The sequence below is a fragment of the Sus scrofa genome, chromosome 6 (genome assembly GCF_000003025.6).
Source record: "Sus scrofa isolate TJ Tabasco breed Duroc chromosome 6, Sscrofa11.1, whole genome shotgun sequence".
Lineage (NCBI taxonomy): Eukaryota > Metazoa > Chordata > Mammalia > Artiodactyla > Suidae > Sus > Sus scrofa.
Genome location: NC_010448.4, coordinates 130619668 through 130638629, shown reverse-complemented (window position 1 = coordinate 130638629; position 18962 = coordinate 130619668).

Genomic DNA, 18962 nt, shown 5'->3' with positions numbered 1-18962 from the left:
GTTGCTAATATACAGTTAAACCTTAGGAGAGTAGTGTGGTCCAAAAATATAATTGAGAAGATATCAAGATCAAAATGGTAATTAAAGCCGTGAGGATAGAGAATTTAACCTCTGAAGTCTATAGTAAGAGAAGATCTCAAAACGAAGAAGTGTCAACATTTAAGAGGCAGTCAGGTATTTATATTCTGAGAGGACAAGAGAAAACAGTAGAGAAAAGACAGTAGTTTATTGGATGTGAGGGTAACATATGAGCAGTTTAAATGATTCTAAAATTTTGAGTATGGATTACTGGTATTCATTGGTGAGTTGTAAATGGATGTAAGCTTATTTGCACAGTTAAATTATATTTTAACAAGAACCAATATTGGAAAAAAGTTTGCGATAATAAAATTATTTCTATGCCCAGGCCAATGGCCTAGAGCATTAGTGCCTTGTTGATCTCATTACAACAAAATTCTCTACTATGAATTATTTAGTATAACGACTTTTCCCAGTCTTTGTCTATAGTTCTTCACTTATAATGAAATAAAATCATAAGAATAAAAACTGTTCCATGAAGGTTGATTCACATTTAAAAAAAAATTCATTCTCTAGAGTTATAGTGGTTTATCCAATGTGAAATGTGTTGTGCTCTGCTGGAAACTGAAGGTGGGCTCTGGGGTGTGCATTTAAATGGATCTAATGAATTTCCTCTGTGCAGTCCAGCCTGGGGAGAAATGGAGAAGGCAGTTTAATAAAGCATGCAGTAGAATTGCCCTCTCTGGCTCTGCAGATTGTAATAGTGGAGCATGGTATTGTTCCCTTTTTCTCCAAATCTATTCTTGTTTTTCTGTTACTGCCCTTTCTTACACTCTTGCCATCTCATTTTCTTCTTTGCCCTTTCTCTTTTCTTTCTTCTTCCTTTAGTCCTGAGTGTATCCCTCCTTCTCTACCTCTCTGCTTCTCTCCCAGCCTTTCTTCTTGTTTTCCTTTAATTAAGGCTGTTATCTCAGTGTTCACAAAGTGTTCCACAGCACAGTGCTCTCAGAATTTCCTGCTAGGAGCTGCAAAATCAAACCTCCACTGACTTGGTAAAGAAAAATATGACTTTGTATAAGGGAAGTAAGTGTGTTTCCATCTTTATTATTTTTGTTTATTTATTTTTGTTTGTTTTTCCCAAGAGCTCTCTTCGTTCTGCTTCTTATTTGAGTCTGGGGAGATGGGAGGCAACTCATCCACTCATTGCTCTTTGTTCTGGCTGTGCTTTTGGTTCAGAGATCAATGCTGGTCATTTCAAATTTCTTTGAAAGAGCCACCATGAGATCCTGAAGTGGCAACCTGCATCGCTATCAGCAGGTGTGGAAACCAGGGGGAGGCAGCTAGGGAATTTATTATCTTAGTCAGCTCGTTGGGTAATCACCCTGCATACTAAAACCTGAGACTTTTACTTGAAAGTCATTATGATGTTTGGGATGAGACTGTTTTATAGAAAGAAAAAACAATCACCTAGACTGCCTCTTTCTAAATCCACTGGCCTTCAGAATCAGTTCACAAATACAATTGTAAACTTCCTGAGGTCAGGAATCTTGCCTTTTATTTCTTTGTGTCTTAAACACAGCAGTGTGTAACCATGCAATGAATGTGGTCCTGAAAATCAAAAATACTTTCAGCTCTATCTTCAATTTCTCACCTTGGATAAATTCCTTAACCCCCCCCAAGCCTCATTTTATTCATCATATAGGAATATAGTTACAAGAAGGCTGTGAACCTTTGGTGCCCTGGTTAACAAGTAAAAAATGCAAAAAAAAAAAAAAAAAATGGAGTTCCCTTCATGGCTCAGTGATACTGAACCCAACTGGTATCCATGAGGACGCAGGTTAGATCCCTGGCCTCACTCAGGTGTTTGGGGATCTGGCATTTCTATGAGCTGTGGTATAGGTCATAGCTATACCTCAGATCTGGCATTGCTGTGGATATGGTGTAGTCTGGCAGCTACAGCTCCAATTTGATCTCTAGCTTGTGAACATTATATACTGCAGGTACAGTCCTAAAAAAAAATGAACAGTTATATAAAACATATGATAAAAGATATGATGTGTAGTTGGAGCTTTCAAAATATTATTACTCACACCTAAACCCTCCATAAGACTGTATCTCTATTTGTAAAATGCCAATTTTAAACTTCTATGTTGATGAGAAGTTAAGAATAGGAAAGTATGGGAAACTATCTACAGTTTTGTTTGCCATATACAGTTACTATTATCTTGTTAGATACACTTCCGGATATCAGTCCATCAAATTGGACCCATCATATAGTCACTGAGTGTCTCTATATACAATTCCCTCTGCTAGGTACACTTGTAAAGCAAAATTAAAATCACAGGGTTCCTGAACTTCAGGACCTCACAGTCCAGTGAGTGACATGAGTAAGTGCATACATGACACTTCTTCAAGATAACATACACTCTGTGGTGCTCACTAAGCTGTTATAAACTTAAAGGCTCTACGAGTTTTTTTGAGGGGGAAGAAACTAATTCTGATTGGGAGATCAGAGCATCTCTTAATGCTGGTTGAATTTAAGAGGGGCAATAAAATTAAGGAAAGCCCTATCTCTGCATATTTAATCTGCTTGGGAGGGCTTTAATTACTCAGAAAGAGGAGGATGGTACAGTAGAACCTTGATTAAATGGAACACTCTGAATTTAGATAATGAGATCTTCTCATTAATTCTCTTTAAGAAAGAAAAAAAAATCTTTTCTTGTTGTTGCTATTCCTACTTTTAATAATTCCTTACCAAATTAATATGGACCCAACAATGGTAGGTACCATAGCAAATATGAATGATTCATGATATGTAATCCCAGGCTTCACTGAGTTTATTATCTTGTATATGAAAGGCAACATAAAATATAACATTAATATTAAACTATTAACTAAAAACAATAATATGAAGAAGTATATAACTGGCTAGAAATAAAAGAGTGCTATAGGGATTAGGAAATGAAAGAAATATTTTGAATTAGAATAGATTAAGAGGATTTACTCAGAATGCATTGATTTGCATTAGAGCGATGATATAAAGAATCAAGTATTTAGGAAATGTTAAGAATCTGAGAGTGTACAGAATGGTTTGAATTGGAAGAGATGGAAAACAAGGAGAGAAATCTGGCAGTTTTTATACTACCTGAAAATGTCACATAACATGTCTCAAATGATTGAATTCCCAAGTTCTCATTTTGAAGTCCATCATCATTGATTGACATTATCTGAGCAAGTACAATGTACAAAGCAAACACAAATGCAAGCACGGCCCAGGGTTAGGAGTGTGGAGTTATGACTCTAAGGACCAGAGATAAGAAAGCTTTACTAATTTCTTTATTTGGAGACATAGACAACTTCTAAATCTTAAACATTCTTTTTTTGTTGTTTGTTTTTATTTTATTTTCTTAGGGCTGCACCCACAGCATATGGAAGTTTGCAGGCTAGAGGTAAAATCAGAGCTGTAGCTGCTGGCCTACACCACATCCACAGCAACACAGGATCCGAGCCACATCTGCAACGTACACCACAGCTTATGGCAATGCCGATCCTTAACCCACTGAGTGAGGCCAGGGATAGAACCTGTGTCCTCATGGATACTAGTTGGGTTCATTACTGCTGAGCTATAAGGAGAACTCTAGTCATAAAGATTCTAAACAAAGATTTCCTTAGCTACAACTTGATAATAATAATAGTATCTAACTTTTTCGTTTACTGTGAACAAGAGATGAAGTAAGCTAATTGGTTGGAACCATGCCTGGAAAACAGTGACCATGATCATTATCAGAAGGCCTTAGAACCTGGACAGAAATGGTAGAATTGATCAGACCATTTGAAATGTCTAGACAATAATTTTTGATATGAATTCTTAGTATTTGCTTCTTTTATTTCCCCCCTTAGTTTTATATGAATTAGATCCTGGTTACTTAGGATTTTATGATGGTACAGTGAATGCTGTTGATGCTCTGCCCACCCATGTCTGATGGCCTATCCAAGTAGTGATCTTACAAGTTTCCACCTAAGCCTACTACTTCCTGATTTTCTCTGCCTGAGATCATTCTCAGGCTACAGGTCTGACCTTGGCTTGCACAACTGGACCAAAAGGGCACCCTCAGAGTGGCCCCATCTTATGAAAAGGGGAACTGGTGAGAACCCCAGCTTCTCCTCCTTTTATGGGGCAACTCTGAGTTATGTTCCAGAAATTCTATCAGATGATCCCCAGCATGTAGGAACTTCAGTTTTCCAGAAGAGTAACCTTCTCATGAATAAAGGTTTTGAACCTTCTCTTTTTACTAACTTCCTCACTCCCACATTTTGTTTCCTATGCTGGTTATCAATTTATTTGCTCCAAATCTACCCTTTGTTTCCTACTCTATGATAATAGAGATAAGCCCTATAGAATTTTTCCTCTGGGAGTTCCCGTTGTGGTGCAGTGGTTAATGAATCCAACTAGGAACCATGAGGTTGCGGGTTCGGTCTCTGGCCTTGCTCAGTGGGTTAAGGACCCGGCGTTGCCGTGAGCTGTGGTGTTGGTTGCAGACGCAGTTTGGATCCTGCGTTGCTGTGGCTCTGGTGTAGGCCGGTGGCTACAGCTCTGATTAGACCCCTAGCCTGGGAACCTCCATGTGCCGCGGTAGCGGCCCTAGAAAAGACCAAAAAAAAAAAAAAAAAAAAAAAAAAAGAATTTTTCCTCTGCCACTTAGCACAACATTATGGTTTTCAGTAGAGGGTGCTGGAGAAACACCTTGGAGAGGAAAGGAGTTTCCACTCTTGATTTCAGTGTGCTGCTTTAGATAAACTACCTGAGCACATGACATTTCCACAGCACCTGCCTGGCCGGTATCACTCCATGAACTGCTTCTCCTGACACACCCTGCAGGTTGTTTGGCATCAAAGTGCCTCCAGCTCAACACATCCCATGAATGATCTTTCATGGCAGTCCCTAGAGAGCAGCTTTAAAGTGAAGTGGCATTGACACAGCATCTTCCTTGCAGGTGGCTCCCCTGGGAACCCCTGAGGCATTTTCACTCCTCAGTAAACTTATCGAGCCGGAGGTGCATCCACAGGTCCAGATCTTAGCCCTGAGAATGGACCTGTGTTTGTATATGTGTGTGTGTCTGGTGGAATTAAGTACTAAAGGACTTAATTTTGGCACTACATCTCAACATGTGGAATAGTGGCTACTCCTTATATCTGCTATTTCAATATTCTTTTACATTTTTTAGAATTCTCTTTACTCCTGACTACCCCATCTCTGTTATTTTAATCTCATTTTATAGTTAATTCTTCTTTTTGTGAAGGCTTCCATGTTTAAATTTCTGTAAGAGTCCTGTTTCCTAACTCGACCCAGACCTATACATCTTCCAAATAAAGCACTTGCACATAAATCTTAGTGCAGAATCTGCTTTTGAATGAATCCAAACTAAAACTGGAATTTCATAACTCAGGCATAATGCAGCACCACGATTACATAGATCTTCATCTGTGGTGGATTGAGATGTGAAATAGAGGAGAAGGCTCTGGTTTTCAATAGCTCTAGCACACTGGTTCCCAAAGAGTAGTCTCTGGACCACCAGCATTAACATCGTGGAAACTTGCTGGAAATGCCAACTATTGTGAATCAGAAATTTGGGATTTCGGGTCCGAAGATCTATGTTTTATAAAGCTTTACAAGTGATTTTAAAGTAGTGTAAAGTTTAAGAGCCAGTGTTCTAGAACTTGAAAGATATGAGGATAAATATAAGAACTGTGGAGCAGATTGGCTTTTTATAACAGAAATAAAAGCCTTGAAGAAAGAGACTGACAGCCTTAGGTTAGCCAACTATCGACTCAGGGCTGTAAAAGCAGAAAGCCTTTGTGGCAGTGTTTAAGACCCTCTTCTGCAGCTGATGTGCAAAATGTGCTGACAATTAGACCCACCATTTGATTATAAAAGAAGTGTAATTACAAATATAAATTCACAGGCCCGGAAAATCTTCTATGCCAAAGTCAGGGCTATGATAGGGAAGAATGAGATATCAAGGTCTCAGATGAACCACTTAATGGTAAACGTACCTGAGAATTTTTCAGCCCCTACATCACCCTTCATTGTTGCCAGAGGAAAATATTGCCCCCCATGCCTGGACATTATTCTAAGGCCTCATGTGGGGTAAATGCCAGACAGAGGATGTTTGCTCTCTTCAAGTTCTGAACTTGCTCCCCTTTCCTGCCCCAGTGATTCTAGGTTCAATAACTGCAAGTCTTGTCCTTGCATAAATGGGGAAAGTCTGTCCCTGGTATCGTTCATTCGCCAAAAATCCGAAGAAACTTTATAATATGTAATGGCAGGGTATATATGAGAATGTTTCTAGAGTGTTCTACTGAGAGTGGCACCAAATATAAGACAAGACAGGGGAGATTTATTAAAAATCGGGCAATCCTGTGATTCAGCATTCAGTATTCCCCAAGGACCTACAGTAAGCCCTTGAAGCTTGGAGACAAAGATAGTCTGCAGTAAGCAAGTTCAACATGCCAGAATCACATAGACAGAGCATAGATAGAATCACATTGTCAAAGTAGGGACAGAATCGCATTGGCAGAGTATAGAGGAAGGGGTAGGTTTAGAGGTGGGGACCTATAAGAATTGGAACTAAGTGTCTTACATCTCTGTGTCTTTTGTCTTTGTGTCATTCATCAATGGCCACTAGACAGTGCCCACTGCAGAAGAGATGTTGGAAAACCACTGGAAAAATGATGTACTTAGTAGATGTCAGACAGCTTCTGTCCTTGGCCATAGTGGTACTTGCACAAGGGGGCCATGAACAGTATCTACAGTGACAGGAATGCAGGTTATACATAGACCCAACTGCTTGCATCTCCTTCTGCTAAACCAGAAGAGTATCAGAGACCAATATTGACTACTTAATAGGGTACTGTCCCTTAATAAGACCAGCCAGTCACTTGGTAGGAAGTTAATCACTTCAAAGTCTATGAGAAAAGCAACCCTAGATCAGTAAAAGTAGAGGGCAAGGGTGAGGGAGATCCAGAATGTTTAGTAGAGAGAGGAGTTGAGAAACACCTATTATTGCTCTGAGACCAACTGTGGCAATGGGGACTGTAAAAGCTATTGCCAGCAACCCTCTTATTGTGGGAACTGAAGCTCAGAATATGGGAACTTAAATGCCAAATTAAAGAAATTGTATTTTTTCCCCTTGAGGAATAAAAACTCCACCAGTTGGTAAGGTAATATAATCATAAATTTAATTTACACCAACATCATTACTCCCTCCCAGAAAAGTAAACCCATGTACACACATACACACATACACATACCAATTGGACAATAAAATGTCAGAATAAATTTAAACAATCAACTTACTAGGTAACATTTTCCTGAATAATTTAATCAATCCAATTTTGTTTTGCTATGACCCCAGAGTACAAGAAAATCACAAATTTTAGAGCTCCTAACTAAAACAATATTCTTAATAAATGTAACATTTTTTGAATGCTTACTCTGTTCTAGTCTCAATACTAACACATCGATAGCAGAATCTTTTTCAGCATATTCCAGTGAGGTAAGTACTATTATTATCTTTATATTTGAGAAAAAGAAACTGAAGGTAAAATGCTTGTTTAAGATCACTTAGGAAGTAGCAACATCAGGGATTCAGCTCCAGTTCTGGTTGACACTGAAATCCATGTGTCCTAACCTCTGTGCCATATTTGTCATCAAAATTTTTTCCAAAAGAGGTGGTGAAAAAACATAGCACTTGGGAAATTTTAGTGTAATTTTCTATGCTGTCTTTTGAATTGGCAAATCAGACTGAGAGCACTGGTGCTTTGATTTTAAAAGGGTCTCAAAGGGAAAGCTTTTTTTCTGTTATCCCATCTATGGTGTTTCAGGTAATTGCCGATAATCCAAATTGAGGTTCTTGGCTGCTGCAGCTTATATTAATGATTAAATGAAATATAATAAACATAAATTTAACTGTCTCTAGTGTTTGAGGAGTAACGAAAGATTATAGTGCTTCTAAAGTAAAAGATCTAAAAGACAATATTACAAACCAAGATGTTAATTTATTTTTAAGAAGAGGTTCAGGTTTAGAAGTAGGAAAATCTTTCAATCGACCATGGCACTTACATTTGTAATAAAAGCACTGCCAAGTTTATAGTTACATTGCCTATATAATGTGAATCAAAGCTGTGAAATGTTTTATTTCAAATTGCTTTTTAAGATTGTTGAACTCCTGTTGGTTTATACACAAGATTTATACCAACATGTTCTTTCCATCTCCATTTTTCATGAAGGAAATATTAATCTTTGATCACTTCTGTAATTTTTTTTGGGGTAGGAGTAGAGTATATGGCTAACCTTTGATTATGCATCCTACCTACAAACACGTTTCTACTTAAAAAAAAAATCTTTTCTTTTACCATTTAGGACTATAGAAAGCAAAGCCACATAGATCCCATAGGGTGTTGGTAATGGTCAGTCATGTTCAGACAAATCCTTTCTTGCCTTTTCTCTTCTGTACTTTGGACATCTACCCTCATGTACACTCCAGGCTAACTGAATTTTTCTAAAGTATAGTCGTATAGTCTCTTTTTCTCCTGTCATCCCTTGAACAAAACCATTGAGTGCTTGGTTTTCTTCTTTATGTAGAAACCCATTATATTCTGACAGCTATTTAAGTCAAAAATATATGCTATAAATCATGTATTTGAATTGGATTTCAATCTGTTCTCTTAAAAGCTGGTTGGTGCTTCTGAGAAGCATAAACCATATGCGTTTAAGCATACAGAAGTTGTCTTTTTTGAAACATGTTTGTAGCTTGTTCCAATTCTGGTAATGGTTTTCAAAATCTTTGTTATTTTAAACACCATCTTGGGGATCAGATTGCTCTTACCAATTATACTAAACCTACAAATTAAAAAGTTTTTAATGTTATATAAAGTGATATGCTGTAGAGTAATTTTAGATGTCTATTTTGTATTAAAAGATAAATTTAAGTAGGTAATATTTAAATATAAGTTCTATGAAAGAAAGGTCTATCCATGCCCCCCCCAAAAAAAAATGGAATAGTAGGGGTACTTTTTTTTTCATTTTTGATGTGTAAAGGTCATGGAAGTTATACTCTTTGCTGTATGAAACAACAACGAGAAAAGATGAACAAACTGAAAATCAACTTTTCTTGGACCCATCAGAGAGCTAGGATTACAAGGCAAACTGACACCAAAATCTTGAAAGACTTAAGAGAATAACAATTGAGATTTGAAAACAGGAACAGAGCTGCTAGAACCATACATTATTATGAAGCGTTGAAATGATAAGACAATTTACTGGAGTATAAGTGTGGACTAGCTGAGAACAAGAAACTATTAGAGGCTACAGTATGAGTGAGGTACACTATTGTGGAGTGTGCTGGGAAACTACCTCAAAATTCTCACATAGAAGATTCAAGAATGACATCATCTTGCCTCTGGTGGGGGAAGACTAATCCTTTACAAATATGTCTATAGTATACTTCCTATCAAGTCTATTCTCAATGAAAAAAGACTTTACCAGAGACTTATCCCAAATAAGGGAAAGTTTTCCACACATTCTATCCCATTTTAGACTTCCTATTTCACTTACTAAGGAAAAATCTATTCAGCTGAAGAAATACTTATAAGAGTCACAGTCTAGAGACACAGAACCTTTAAAAGACTGAAATATAATCAAACCCACACACACCTGTCCCTCACACCAAGACTGTTCCAGTATAATACAATGTATTATGACTAGAGTTAAAATGGCAAGATGCAGATTCTGTCTATGAAGGGCTATTTGGAAAGACCAAAAACAAGAGAGATAAAAACACTAGAGGAATCTGAAGCCTCTGGAACCTATAACTATAGAAAACATTCATGTTTGCTCCTGGCTTGATTAATATGAATCCCCGTAGCAATACTTATTAACCTCAGATCCTCATATCAGACATATTTAATACATATCTGGCTTTCAATAACAGCAATAAAATTACAAGGGATTTCAAAAGTCAGGAGAAAAAAAAACTAAAAATACAAAAGAAGCATAGAAGCAGCCTCAGATTTGGCATAGAGTTTGGAATTAATAGAGAAGATACTATTAAATTAACTTATTAATTATTATTAATTAAGGGCTCTAATTTTTTAAAGGTACAAGCTGCAAGAAAACATAATATAAGCAGAGAAACAGGAAAATCTAAGAAATAATTTTAAAAATGTTTGATATCAAAAGCACTGTAACACAAATGAAGAATGTCTTTAATAGGCTTATAGGTAGATCAGAAATGGCCTAGCAAAGAATCAGTATGCTTCAAGTTATGTCAATAGAAACTTCCCAACTTCCCCAGATGAAAAAGAGAAAAAAGAATAATAATTTTAATACAAATCAAACCATAAAATAGAAGAAAACATTTAAGAGTTTTGGAACAATTTCAAAAGATGTAACATGTATAATTAGTATACTTCGAGGAGAAAAAAATAAGAGAATTGAAAAAGTGTTTTAAACAATAATGGCTGAAAAATCCAAATTAATAGCATATGGGGATACATCAAGGAAGCTCAAAGAACAAAAAGTGAGCAATGTCAAAAAAAATCTATCTACACCTTAATGTATCGTATTCAAACAACAGAAAAACCAGAAACAAAGAAAATACAGAGAAGGAGCCAAGGGGAAAAGAATACTCTCAAGGAGAAATGAGGATACGAATGACGATGACTTATCATAAGAAACAGTGCCAGCAAGCTGACACTAGAATTAAATACTTAAAACTGTGAAAGGAAAAACAAGCTAGAATTCTATACTTAGCAAAATTATTCATTTAAAATAAAAAGGAGATAAAAAATATCTTTAACAAACCCAAACTGAGACAATTCAATGCAGCAGATTCACAATGTAAAAAGTGATAGAAATTATTCACACATACTAATTTACCTAAAGAAGAAAGAGCTTCAGAGAAGGAATACATAGAGGTAAAGTAAAATAATTTGTTTTGATTATTTTTAATCTATTTTAAAAAATAACTGTGTAGGAGTTCCCACTGTGGCTTAGTGGTAAGGAACCAGACTAGGATCCATGAGGATGTGGTTTTGATCTCTGGCCTCTCTCAGTGGGTTAAGGATCTACCATTGCCCTGAGCTATAGTGTAGGTTGCAGATGTGGCTTGGATCCTGCTTTGCTATGGTTGTGGTATAGGCTGGCAACTGCAGCTCTGATTCAACCCCTAGCCTGGGAACTTCCATATGCCCCCAGTTCAGCCTTAAAAAAAAAAAAAAAAAAAAAAAAAAAAAAAAAAGATAACTTTATATGAACAATAGTAACAATATATTGAGTGATTGTAGCATATGTCTAAGTGAAAAAACAGGATGTCATAAAAGGATGGGAAGGGAGAATTGGGGAAACTCTGTTATACATTACCATTGCCCCCTCTAGGCACACCATCCTCTCAGCACCTACATGTGTTCATCAAACTGGAAACTCTCTGAATCCCATAATTTAAAAAAAAATTATGGAGGACGCATTGCATAGGTGTTATTAATCATTCAGTCAACCCTTCTACCTTCCCTGGAAGACAGAGTGCAATGCAAAGGTCCACGCTTTTAACTACAGCTTGATCTTTCTGGTGACCAACCCCTGTGCTGAAGTTATCCAGGAGCCCCCTGAGAGTTCCCACATCAGAATGAAAGATGTCCCTATTATCCAGAAAATTACAAGGAATGTGGTAGCTCTGTGTCAGGAACCAGGGGCAGAGATCAAATATATACCTCTTATTGCACATATATTACAGGCAGCTTTTCAGATATGTACAATGTATATACTCAAAAAGGATATATGCCTAGAATATTGACATGGCATCCTCCTCCGAAGCCCTATGGCATGCTTGAATGCAGGCAAAACTCTTAAATACATATATATTTGATCATCTAGCTTTATCTTTTCCCAATTGTGCTATACTAATTTTACTTAGATTCATGGAACTTGACATTTTAGTATACAAGATTCAAGAAGGAACTTATGAAATTTCTTCATAAAATTATGGCATTTTGATGTTCATGTGGAAGGATGCTGCTTAAAAGAAAGAGAAACTATTAGGAAAAGACAACAAAAATGCTATATAAAAATTGACTATCTGAAGGAAATGATACCTAAAATTGGTGAATTTCAGAAAATAATGGGAAATTTTCCAAAATAAATGTTACAAGGAATCTGCCTTCATATAAGAAAACACATTGAAACTGCTTGTGTTCCAAAGTTTCTAACCTAACCATTAACATACTCTGTTAAGTAACATTCCCACTTAGTGGTAGAGGACATAATGAGTCAATTACTTGATTTTTCTTTAAAAAAATGAGTGCTTCTGCTCTACAGCACAGAGAACTATACCCAATATTCTGTGATAATCTATGTGGGAAAATTACCTTAGAAAATGGATTTGTATATATGTATAACTGAATCACTTTGTTGTACATCAGAAATTATCACAAACTTATAAATCAACTATACTTCAATAAAATGTTTAAAAAAATTTAGAAGAATACTATTGGGGATAGGTTTTAAAAAAAAGCATACTAGATATTACCACTATTTCATGTTTTGTGCAAATATAAATGGAAGGAAAAATATCAGTAAGGATTATGTAACATTGTATTTTTTAAAAGTGAAATGTTAAAGAATACCATTTGTTTCCCAATGTTTAAAATGAGGACACTCTTCTCAAATTAGTTCTAAAAGTAGTAGAATATTAAAATCATGAGGTCTTTCATTAAAGTAAAGGAAAACACTACAAGGTGATTTTATTTTACAAATGAAATAGAATCGTAAAAGCAAAGTTGTGAAACCACACTGATAATAAAATAATCTTAAGGCATCAAAATCAACCTCTATCAGGGAACAACTTTCAGGCCAAAAAATTATAGTATGTAAGCAAGAAAGAAAAGCTGTAGTTTTCATATTCTTCAGGCAAAGAAGTTATACTGTCTAATGAGCCTGTACTAGAGATGATTTAATCACATAAAAGATTTTGCTCCATCTGTATTATATACACTATCTAAAACACAGACACAAGCACATATATACTTACACACTCATGCATATGCACGAATGCATGAAAGCAAAATTTGTTTACCAAAAATATTTCTTTATTTTTTGTCTTTTTTGGGCCACACCCATGGCATGTGGAGGTTCCCAGACTAGAGGCTGAATCAGAGCTGTAGCTTCCAGCCTAAGCCACAGCCACAGCAGTGCAGGATCCAAGCCGTGTCTGCAACCTACACCACAGCTCATGGCAATGCAAGATCCTTAACCCACTGAGTGAGGCCAGGAATTGAACCAGCATCCTCATGGTTCCCAGTTAGAGTCATTTCTGCTGCACCAGGAAGGGAACTTCCCTACCAAAAATATTTCTCTATTGTAGGACTTATACCTTGATTATCAGAGTATGGTTTTTAGCAATTTTAATTTAGGAATAATCTAAAACAGAAGGCAGCAACCTTTTCTCTGCAAAGGGCCACAAAGTAAATATATTAAGCTTCATGGGCTTTCTAGTATCTGTGAATGGACCCATGGACAGTGCAGAAAGAAGGATGTGTGCTGGTGGCAGTAAAACTTTGTTTATGGGCATCAAAGTTGAATTTTATATGATTTTCACATTTCATGAAAAAACATCTTCTTTTAACTTATTTAATAACCATTAAAAATATAAAAAACATTCTTAGTTTGGTAGCCATACTAAAACTTAAAGAAAACCAGATTGGGCATGCAGGAATAGTTTGAAGAGCACTGGTCTATGCTATCTTTCTTAACAGTGCTGTGTGTGTGTGTGTGTGTGTGTGTGTGTGTGTGTGTGTGTGTGTGCACACGCGTGTATGTGTGACCTGGGTAATGCATTTGTTCTTTAATCAATTCACATTGATTTTGGACTTGTTTATCTGGATGAGCAAGAGTCAGTTATTTGGCATCAATGAGTAGAGAAAAAGGAGGAGCTTACAGTGTGGGCCCACAAATTCCTTACTCCATTATAGTTTTCCCTGTCCATACAGATGCCCCCTCCAAACCAAGATTTCATTCTAAAGGCAAGATGTCCTGCAGACAGGAATACTTGGAAGCCCATTTTTATGTAATTCCTTACTGACATATTTTCTCATATTTTACCTCTTTGTCTCTTGGTTTTGCCTCTAGGAATGTCTGTCTTAGAATGAGAAGCTTCCACCTAAGGCCCAGGAGACATGTCATAGAGTTGACCTAACTAAATCAAAGGGTCTAGTTGTATAGGAAAATATTTAAGTTTCAAAAAGTAAACATCTTCTGTTACTTTACTGTTGAATTCTATTGTTAAATTTCTTGTGTGTGTGCATTCTATTAAGTGACTTTATTAAAAATATGACTCAGAAATGCCATCTGTGTTTTACTTTCTTGAAATTAGTGCTGTCTTCTAGTGAGTTATGACAGCTACCCTTTTGAAGATATGTGGTAAAATTATCACGTTTTAAAAAATAATAAAAATCTGACCCATAAATGGATCACATATGACTTGTGATGCATAGAAAACCTAGTATTAATTAGACATTGTTCTTTAACTCCTGTGCTTCTAGGCTTCCTAAAATGTAACGTAATAGTGATAGGAATAACATGTTTAATACAAAAAATAATGTTTACTCTAGGTTGTGATTGTCAACTATATACCTAAAAGAAAAAAGTATTAAAATGTCACATATTTATAGGAATATGAGGAAGTAGGAGACTATAAACAGGAAAAATAATTAAAAAATATATACCTCCGCAGAAAAAAGCTAATAAGACTTCTGTGACAGATTGTAGTAGACATCTCATTCTCACTGATGTTAGGTAGGCCACAGGACTTGTTTTGGCATGTTAGGATCTGAGAAGATGTAAGGACCAATGCATGGTTAACCAAAATCCCCTTTTTCTCCTATTATGATGATGGGTAATATTAAGTAGAATCTTGGAGAGAAAATGATATGCAGCAGAGTTATTGTTGCTTATCCAGTGACTTGTAATGTGGGCAAGCATAAACTCACTCTTGTTGTTGTAATTCAATACAATTTGGGATTTGCTGTTATTGCAAGCTATTGTACCCTATACTTGCTGATATCTTTTTTTACAAATTAAAAGAGGACTCATCACTCTTTTGTAAAACAGCAACTGGTGACTCAGGGTTATGGATGCTATATAGTGTTTTCCAAAAGACTCAACTGATTAACAGTTTAACAACAGCATCCCCACTCTATAATGGTACAGCCATCTAGGTTGTTCAGTCAGAGCATGAAAATCTTGAATGAGCAGCTTAAATGGTCCACACTTTATAAAAACCAATTCAGTTCATAAAGAAAGTCATGGAAATTAATAAAGAAAGAAATCCACAATAGAGAATGAAAAGTGTTTATAGCTAAATGATGAAAGTATCTAAAACATAACCATACCAATTAAAATATAGTATAGTATAGTAAGTTTCTGCTATTAAGTTCTAATTCTCCTCACTAAAGAGTTTGTAGGTTTTTTTTTTTAATTTGCTATTACAGGATAGATTTCACTCAGCCTTTCATTATTCAGGTTATACAGGAATTCTTCACTGTGTCACATGTTAATAATGAAAAAATATTTTCTACGCTAGTATGTCCATTTTTTGATTTTTAAAATATTTTCCTGCACTTCTCCTTTTAGAATTACTCAAGTGAACTTTAAGTGTAATGATTATTATCTATGTTTAAGGTTATTTCCTTTCTGGAGTTCCTGTCATGGCTCAGTGGCTAACAAATCCAACTAGGAACCATGGGGCTGTGGGTTTGATCCCTGGCCTCGCTAAGTGGGTTGGGGATCCGGCATTGCCATGAGCTGTGGTGTAGGTTGCAGACTCGGCTTGGATCCTGCGTTGCTGTGGCTTGGGCGTAGGCTGGTGGCTACAGCTTTGATTCAACACCTAGCCTGGGAACCTCCATGTGCCATGGGAGCAGCCCAAGAAATTGTAAAAAAAAAAAAAAAAAAAAAAAAAAAAAAGTTGTTTCCTTTCCAAATGAAGTTGTCAGATGCTAGATCCACTGAGCAAGGCCATGCATTGAACATGTGTCCTCATAGATCCTAGTCAGATTCATTTCCACTAAGCCACGATGGGAACTTCTGTACTATACTTCTAATTCCATTAAACTGGAATGAAAGAAATCCCAGACTGTTGGATGGAATTATGTAGACCAAGATCCAACCTGTTGGTGGAAAGAACCAGCAAGATGTACACCAGGATAAGTGGGATTCCAACAAAGAATCAAAACCAGCAAGGCAAATTGAACCTCACTCAGTAAACTAAATACAGGGCTAATGGTGAATTACAAACTTCAGTGAACATTTGAAAACCAAGTGACCCACCCTTCAGGCAACTAATAACAAGTTGAGAGCCATGAGACTCATTTCAGGTTATGAAGGATTCCTGCAAACTTTGGCTAGGGAAGACCTAAGACTTATGATGGAATATAAATATAGGCTGAAGATCTTGATTAAGAATTCTAGATCTGCCTTTTATTAGCTGCATAATCATGAGCAAGTTTGTTACTCAATGACTTGATCCCCTCAGTTATAAAATTATAATAATAATTATACTTACCTCACGAGTTTCTATAGTAATTATGACATATAAATATGTCCTATTGGCTAAGACAGTGCAAAAAAAAAAAAAAAAAAAAGAAGAAAAGAAAAAAAAAGTGACACACTTTACTAGTACATGGCAAACCCTCTGAACATCAAAAAGCTCTGTAGAGGAGTTCCCATTGTAGCACAGGGGAAATGAAACCTGCTAGTATCCATGAGGATGTGGGTTGGATTCCTGGCCTCCCTCAGTGGGTCAGGGATCCAGCATTGCCGTGAGCTGTGGTGTAGGTTGCAGATGAGGCTCGGATCTAACATTGCTGTGGCTGTGGTGTATGTAGGCTGGTGGTTGCAGCTCCAATTCAACCTCTAGCCTGGCCTTAAAAAGCAGATTAAAAAAAAAAAAAGGCTTTGTAGAAGTTAAATCACTAAATCACTAGAAAGCACTTCCTAAAACTATAGTGAGCTCAGAGAAACTAACAGAATTCTTTTTCTAGCCTTCTATTCCTCAATTACTATCCCAGTTTGAGTTCAAAACTACCATCTGTCAACTGGATATATTTACATACATAGCATGCCTTGAATGATTTTATTTTATTATCTTTATCCTCATGCTTGCATCTCCTTTCACTTGTCAAATATCATTTATAGGAGCTCATCACCATAGGCATCCATGTCTAATTCATTTCTAAAAACATCTCCCATATATAATATTTATCACATCTATTCTCTTTTATTCACTATTTAATAGTTGACTTCCTAATTACCATTGCAATTGTCTGTTATACTTTATAACTTATTTGATCTCTTTATTTCCAAATTAGTTTTCTATAGTTTAATTCTATAAAAACACATAAACATTTTCCCTAACTAAGCAATCAACATTTCTTCATTTCCTATAGGATAAAGTATATATGTTATCCTGGCATTCATGGTCTTCCTTAAGTTGGCCTCAATATATATTTCTATTCATATCCTTTTCTGTATTTTATATCCAGGCAAACTATTCCATTTATTTCTGAGCACAATTTTTTTTGCTATTTTCTTGTTGACTTTACACATGCCATTCCTTCTGAGTTTCGATGCCAGATACCCATCAGACCTTGTTCATTCCTTAAGAAGCAATTGAAATCATTTTATATCTACACCTCTTAATGGCCTTCATTGTTTTACTTTGAATTATAGTCAGGCATGTGCATGGTCTATTCACCTACACTCTAAGCTCCTTGAGGAGAGACCCTAGGTCTTTGTACTTCACAACATATATGATTTATTGTACAAAATGGATTCTCAATGAATTAATAAATAAATGAATAAACAAATATGTAAATTCAAGTCCCAGAAAGTGATATGGTAATAATACCTCCTTAAAAAAAATGGGTAATTTTGAGGTGTTTTAAGGATATTTTTCAAGGGCGGTTTCTTATTGTTTTATTCTTTTTATTTTATTTTATTTTATTTTGGCTTTTAAGGGCTTTGCCCTTGGCATGTGGAATTTCCCAGGCTAGGGGCTGAATCAGAGCTACTGTTGCTGGCCTACATCAGTCACAGCAATGCAGGATTTGAGTTGCGTCTGTGACCTACAACACAGCTCACAGCAATGCTGGATCCCTACCCCACTGAGCAAGGTCATCTATAGCTTTTTTGCAGCAAGTCCTATGTTTTTCTGAATAATTCTCTACAGAGCTAACCTACGCCACAGCCACAGCAACTCCAGATCCTTACTCCAATGAGAGAGGCCTAGGATTGAACCCGCATCCACATGGATACTAACTAGTCAGATTCATTTCTGCTGAACCTCAAAGGGAACTCCTATTTTATTCATTTACTTGAATATATTATTTATCTAATTAAAATCTTCTCCACATGAATAAATAGTTTTATATAATTTTATAAAAACAAATATTGTTTTGTTTTCTTATCAGATATAAATTCTTTCCTTTCCTGACACCCACGCTGAGGGTGAAAACTGATAAAACTGAAAATTAGACCTTCAGCAATTTTAGAGGAAATTCAAGACTTTTCAGGATAAAAAAAATTGCAGGTCCCTGCAGCTAAATTTTGCCAAATATGTATGTGTATATATATATATATGTACATATATATATATACATATGTGTATATATATATACACATGTATATCAGTATTTTTTATCTGAGTAGTTTGAGTTTTTGTTTAGAAAACACTGAAGATGTTGAGAATTTAGGAATAAGTAGGAAGGAAGTGTGTTGAATTAGCATATGCATGCTAACATCTGCTGAAGAGAGCACAGAGAATGCTCAGAATATCATACTCTTGCAAATATGTGAAGAAAAGGAAAGGAAATGAAGAAAAAATGGAGCTATG